General features: G+C 37.1%; 1 pseudogene; it reads right to left on the bottom strand.

Annotated features, from left to right (window-relative positions):
• LOC101354700 (annexin A1-like) overlaps positions 1-6,868 on the bottom strand; it is a 19,635-nt pseudogene that overhangs the window by 9,108 nt on the left and 3,659 nt on the right.

Consider the following 6,868-nt stretch of genomic DNA (forward strand, 5'->3'; position numbering starts at 1 on the left):
TTATGTGTCTCAAAATTTATCTGAGTCTGACATTGAGTAAATTTTACCCATCATATTTAATAATTAAAATAAACTTTATTCTATTGCTCTAAAACAAAATTAGTTTATAGCTACCATTTTAGGTAAAGATATAAAAAATGTAGATATATGACTCATACAGTGACATCACCAGGAGGGTGGACAGCAGCACAGTCCTTTGTGCCAACATTTATTTATTTGTTCATTCATTCATTCGTTTATCGATTCCCACTGATTGACAGACACTCAACACAATGTTGAGAATACAAAAGCAGGCGTAAACAGACTTGAACTACACATTGTCTTGAGGAAAGAGGTTTTGCTTAAATCAGGCGGTTTACCTTCATGGCACCACGGAGTTCATCAGCATCAAACTGGGCTGGAGTTTTTAACAGAGCCAAAGCAACTTCCTCGACATGGCCTTTGAGGGCCTTCTTCAGAGCTTCATCCAGGGGCTATAAAGAGTAAATTAAGTCAGGGCTTCTAATAAGAAATGGCTAGGTTATATGGCAACATGTTGTTCCCTGACCTTAAGGTAATTTTCCTGCTGATCCCTAAACCCAACCATCTGTTAGAGCCCGTTTACTTCATATACAAAATTGTATCAGATAATTAAGAATTCTATGTTAATCTCTTAGAGCTAGAATGATTAGAATGGAATTCACTGAATGCATCGATAACTTCTTTTAGGAACGAATTCTTAAGTCTTTAGTCAGGGAAGCAATCACAAAGCTGAAAATGTAGGGGGGCATGTACACATACAGATGAAAACAGTAGTAAGAATACTTTTAAAATTAAGTATTAATAATTTTTCTAATATTTGAGGTTTGCACAGCTCAAGTAAGCAATATAATTAGACATTAACATTATATCGTTTTCTAACTGTACTCCTTAAAAAACAATAACCCATATATATTGGGAAAGATGTAAAACTTATATTTAAAGTAGAATTATGGTCTACATTTCACATTACGAATTAAATAGTTCAGTTTGTTAGCAGAAGACATATTCGAATCAGAATTTATTCCTTATTGCCAACTAACCTTGATGTTTGTTGTGTCCAAATTAAAAACTTGTCTCTTATACAGAACACCAAACTGTCAAAGAACTTTACACCAAGACAAATAATTTATTAATAGTCAGTAAACTCACTAGGATTGATTCAGTTGCAGCATAGGGGATTATTACTGAAATCCCAGTCTTAGGTACAATAGGAAAATAGTGGGCAGAGATTCAAAGACTAAGTAACTGTACTTCAGGATCTATGTTTAAGCATGAATATTACTAAAATGAACTAGCTATCTTCACCACCATAGCTTACCTTTCCTTTTTCCTGGAGGTATGCTGCTTTGATTTGCTGGCGTTGTGCATTGTTTCTCTTAGTTAAAATGTCAATGATGGTTGCTTCATCCACACCTGGAAATAAAAAGCAAAAGGCCATCAGAGAATTTGGTGTATTATGGTGGCTTGTATGTGTTGCTATGATGCTGGGAGCTATGTTCAGGGCATTTCAAAACCAGCCGGTGTCAGCCATGGTGACAGATTTCAACAGGGCTTTCAGACTAAGATTGACTGGGAAGAAAGATCTGCTGATCCACTTGCAAAGGTTAGCCAATGAAAATGTAAGAGATCATAACAGAATACTATCCTATATATTTTTGGAAGATGAGCCTCCTCGGTTGGAACGCATTCAAAATAGAGTACCTGCAACAACGGACTCAAACATACCAAAGATAACGAAGATGGCTCAGGACTAGGCAACATTTTGTCTGTTATACATCAGGTAGCTGTGGATCAGCTGCTCTCAAAGGCAACTAACAACCGGCTTTGAAAAGCAAATTGCTTCATCATCAGTGATTGGTTTACAGTGATTCATTATCAAGTTATTCTTCTGCCTGAATGGTCTTTCCAATCGTATTTTTTCCCCTCTGAATATTTACCTACAAGCGCATCATGCACTTGCTCAAAGAAAAATTGAAAATGCAGTTTCTGAATGTAAACTATACACAAATGTAGTTTATTAAATATGAACTATTCATGTCTATCATGACCAGGATTAATTGGTTATTCCTTTAACTATTTTTTCAAACCAGTTTTTGTGGCTTTAGAACATTTTCCAGGCTATCATTAAAAAAAATAACTAATTAAATATAAATTTGTCTCAACAAATTACTTTGCCCTTATTCTTGAAATTATGTTATCAGAATGACAATTTCTAGGAAAAATCGATATTGATATTGAAAGATGCTCCAACTTAAGTGTTTAACAAACAAAGAAATATAAATTATATCAGCCTAGAAAATCACTTGCTACACAAAATGTCAGACAACTAATTATAATGCCATTTCATTCATTTGACTGAGAAAGGAAGAGGCAATTGTTCCTGGCCTTGGGTTGCAGATTTTGGTCCTACATCAAACCCTACATGTGAGCAGAGGTGTTGAATTCAACATTGAGCTTCTGCTAAAAATGCACTGGTAAGAATATCCCTAAATACATCCCCAAATACATCTTCATTTGAGAAAGAAATCATTTAACTTCAAAAGGAAAGATTTTTCCCATTGCAAATGTATGTTTTTCAACAGTCATTTCAATATCCACTGTGATGTCCTGGAGGGCCTGTCTTCATCACCTTTAACTGTTATTGCTTTGTGCAAGGCAGCAACATCCGAGGATGGATTGAAGCCGGGGTAGGGGCTCACTGCTGACCCAGGGCCGCCTTTGGATCCTTTCACAGTTTTCTGTGGATGAGAGACACATACATTAGCGTCTGTTCACACAATATTACTTTCTATTTTAATATTGTAACTAAGTTATTTTATTGTCCCTTTACTTACAACGTATTCCTGCTCTTCACCGTCAATAAACCAGGCCTGCTTGAGGAACTCTGATACCATTGCCATGGTTGAAGAAGTATCTGGGAAAAAAAAAGGTAAATGATTTAACAAAACACAAACCCATTACACACATGTGCTTTTTACAGATACCTGTTGCCATCAAGTCAACTGCGACTCACAGAGACCTTATAGGACAGAGTAGGACTGCCCCATAGGGTTTCCAAGGCTGTAAATCTTTAAGGAAGCAGACTGCCACATCTTTCTCCAGTGGAGCGGCTGGGGGCAGCTGGCCTTTTGATTAGCTGCCGAGCACTTAACCACTGCACCACCAAGGCCCCTTTTACAGACACACCACCCAGCATTTAGAGCAGCCTTGTCTTTACTTTCCAAGCTGACTTTTAGGGATATCATGAAATGCTAGAAGTAAGGTTTGTTTTTTTGTTTGTTTTTGTTGGTGGTGGTTTTTATGTTTTTGTTTTGTTTTGTTAAAGGAAGATCCTACCCTCTAACCAAAACCAATAGCCTCCACTCAGTCTTAACCCCTAGGGGTCAGTCTTAACCCCTAGGGGTCAGCTGGTTGCTACATGTAAGCATATAAACAGGAGGGAGGAGCTGGTGATTCACTCCATTCCGAATTTTTAGTGCACAAGTTGTATGCCTGGAGCTCCTGCCGCTCAGTGGTTAAGAGCTCACTTCAAAAGGTCAGCAGTTCAAATCCACCAGGCGCTCCCTGGAAACCCTATGGGGCCGTTTTACTCTGTCCTATAGGGTCACTATGAGTCAGAATCCACTTGAGGGCAACAGGTTTTCATTACATGCCCAGCACTGAGGTACAGAAACAATTAAAGCTTCATCCCTTGCTCTCCGTGGGACCACACACAAGGGCTGAGGAAACTTCCTAGAGGAGGCTGGAGCTGATCGAAGCCTCTCTTGAAATGAGGCATGGTTAATCCGGCAGAAAATTGGAATGAACAAAACAGCGAAGCTTGTCATGTTCTAAAAACTGCAAGAAGTTTGCGGAACAAGTAACTTTGTCAGGAGCCCTAACAAAGGGGTGTATATGTATCTCCCAAATCTTTGGGAAAATATTAATGCATTTTAAGCAAGATTTCATTTCTATTTCAGAAAGATTATTTCTGCTTATAGCACAGAGTATGGCTGAGAGGTAGGCAAGATAGAAGCCTGGAGACCATTATGTAGGCCCTTAGAGAATCTAAGATTAATGTAAGATTAATTAGGGCCTGAACAAGAACAGTGGCTACAGAGAAAGCATAATGTTTACATTTGTAAGGTCAAATCCATAAAAAAAGTAGAAGTGGGTTCAAACTCAAAGTACTATCCATATAACGATAACTCAGTATAGTTCCTATTGAATCTCTATTAATTCTGTTTCCTTTTCCATTCCTTGGTATAAAATTAGTACTTGAAATAATTGCTATACTCACATATCTTACTATTTGAAGTGTCTAAATACTAATTGTATATGTTTTCTCACCCAAAACACACACACACACACACACAAACCTGGAACAAAATTACTTTATACCAGATTATTTGCTCTAACAGGAAGCATTAGAGTGAAGTTGTTCCAATGTGCATGTCCTCTTTTAGCAAACTCTGTCTTAAAGGAAATCTCTTGCATCATTACCTTGGTTTGGCAATACATTTATTTAATGAACCATGAATGTTTTTAAACTTCGACTATTTTTAAAATGAATGTTTTCTCTGTTTTGTCCACTGAAAAAGTCATTAGTGAACATTTTTATCTGGGAAAGTGTTTTCAAGAGCCCATTCTCAAGATCTACACTGATCTAACTCTCCATACCTTCTGGGCATACCCCGCTAGAGGCTATTATCATAGATACAAGCGAGAGAGGTTGGAAGGACAACCTGTGGCTACTTTAAATTTCTGATGTGAAGCTAAATGACTCATGATGAGTAAAACTCATAACCTGACTCCTTAACAGCATGCTCAGGCAAAGTACTTGAATCCGAACCTGCTAAAACATGACTGCAGCTCCAAGTAATGAGATTAAATACATGAGGGAAATAATATCTAAAATAAATTTAAAGCTATTTCCTGAAGTCAAAGCCATGACGTACAATTTTGCATGAGGTTCTATTTCCCGTTCCAGCCATAACCAGGTACAATGGCTGCTGCCACGTCAAGTTTCACGTTCCAACCGCTTAACCAACAGCTTAACTGGCACAGCAAAACCTCACAGCAGTCCTGGCAAAGTCTGAAGGATGCTGAATTTTCATTTCTATCATCTCATCCATGCCCTGAGTAAAGCTGCATCCTCAAATTGAGGGATATGATTTGCCACTTAGCAAAGTACTTTTCCATCAGTTATAGACATAAGTTTTCCAGTAACTACACTCTTCTCAATTAAAAAAGACCAACTACAAAAGAAACCAAAGCACAGACTGAGGATATTATCAGGTATACGATTAATAATTAAAGTTTTACAAAATATTACGAATGAAAACTTTACAAAAACTTTACTCCATTAGCTTTTTCCACTTCTAAAAAATTGACTTGCATAATAGATCAATTTCTTCAAAAAAAACTTGAGAAAGCCTAGGAAAATAACAATATTGCTATATTAGTTATATATCACAAAATAACAAAAATAAGGGGAGTGAGAAATTTCTTTGATACTTCAGAGTAGTCCACAGAGGAGACATACCTTGTGACATATCTTCTGAGTTCTTAGATTTTAGTCTGAGCTAATTTGGATGGCCTATGAGCATGGTATGGAAAGTCAAAGGGCTAGAATGGCAACTTTCTCAGGAAAGCAATTAGAGGAAAATGGAATCCCAAGCCAAAGAATGGCCACTAGCTCTGAGCAAAGTTTAAAGACACAAAGATCATGGCAGGATGTCAGAAACTGCTCTAATAGAAACAGATCTTATCACAGACTGCTAGTTAAGGGCCCAAAGCCAAGCGCGAGTGTTAACATGTACAACTCTCAGTAGTTGTGACACACTTTACAAATACACAGGAACAATATTTTGGCCAAATTTTATTGCTAAACTATCAACATCTACACTCTGTATGAAAACCAATCTTTGGCATTTGATAAAACCCATTCACCAACTTGAAGGTAGCGCTTGCTTTACTATAAATCAAATAATGCATGCAGAAGTCTTTTGTAGACTGCCACGCATTATACAAATGTCAGATAATATTACTCTTCAGAGAATGATCTGGTCTAGAAAATAGAATTGTATGGTCAGTAAAAGACAAATAGCCCTCTGAGTTCACAAAAGTTTTCTTTTTTTGAATTGCAATATTTAAAGCTTGCACTAGGTATTTAAGAGTCCATTTGATTCTCTTATTTTGACTCAGTATTATTTAGTTACCAGTAAACTGCAAAACCAAGTTTATGTCAGTGCTTAACATTATCTAATTTGAGGATGAAACTGACCTTTTATATATAGGTTGACCTATATAGAAATTATCAATATTCCACATTTCTTCAAATTAGTGATTTTTTTTTTTTTGAATATGCACTGCCTATCAATCTCAGGTTACTGGTGAATCAATGTGTAGCTTTCTAGAGATTAGCATATTTTTTATATATATATGCCCTAAGAGAGTCCTCTTCATTTTATGCAGCAAGGATTTAAAGAAGGTAATTACTCATAAAGAGTATACCCAAGAAGTTAGATAGAGAGGAATCACCTCTAACTAAGCTCTAAGATAAACATATTACAGAAATAGAAAATTAGCAATTGCACCAACTAGACAATTTGAAAACACTAAGGCTTACTGTATCTACGCTAACTTCCTGATTTTTATAATCGTACTGTGGTTGTGTAGAGGAGCCCTGCTGGTACAATGGTTTAAGCGCTCAGCTGCTAACTGGAAGGTCAGAGGTTCCAACCTACCAGCCGCTCAGCAGCAGAAAGCTGTGGCAGTCTGCTTCCGGAAAGATTTACAGCCTTGGAAATTTGATGGGGCAGTTCTACTCTGTCCTCGATGGTCACTAAGAGTCGGAATCAAGTCA

This window comes from Trichechus manatus, unplaced genomic scaffold, assembly GCF_000243295.1.
Source record: "Trichechus manatus latirostris isolate Lorelei unplaced genomic scaffold, TriManLat1.0 scaffold00107, whole genome shotgun sequence".
Lineage (NCBI taxonomy): Eukaryota > Metazoa > Chordata > Mammalia > Sirenia > Trichechidae > Trichechus > Trichechus manatus.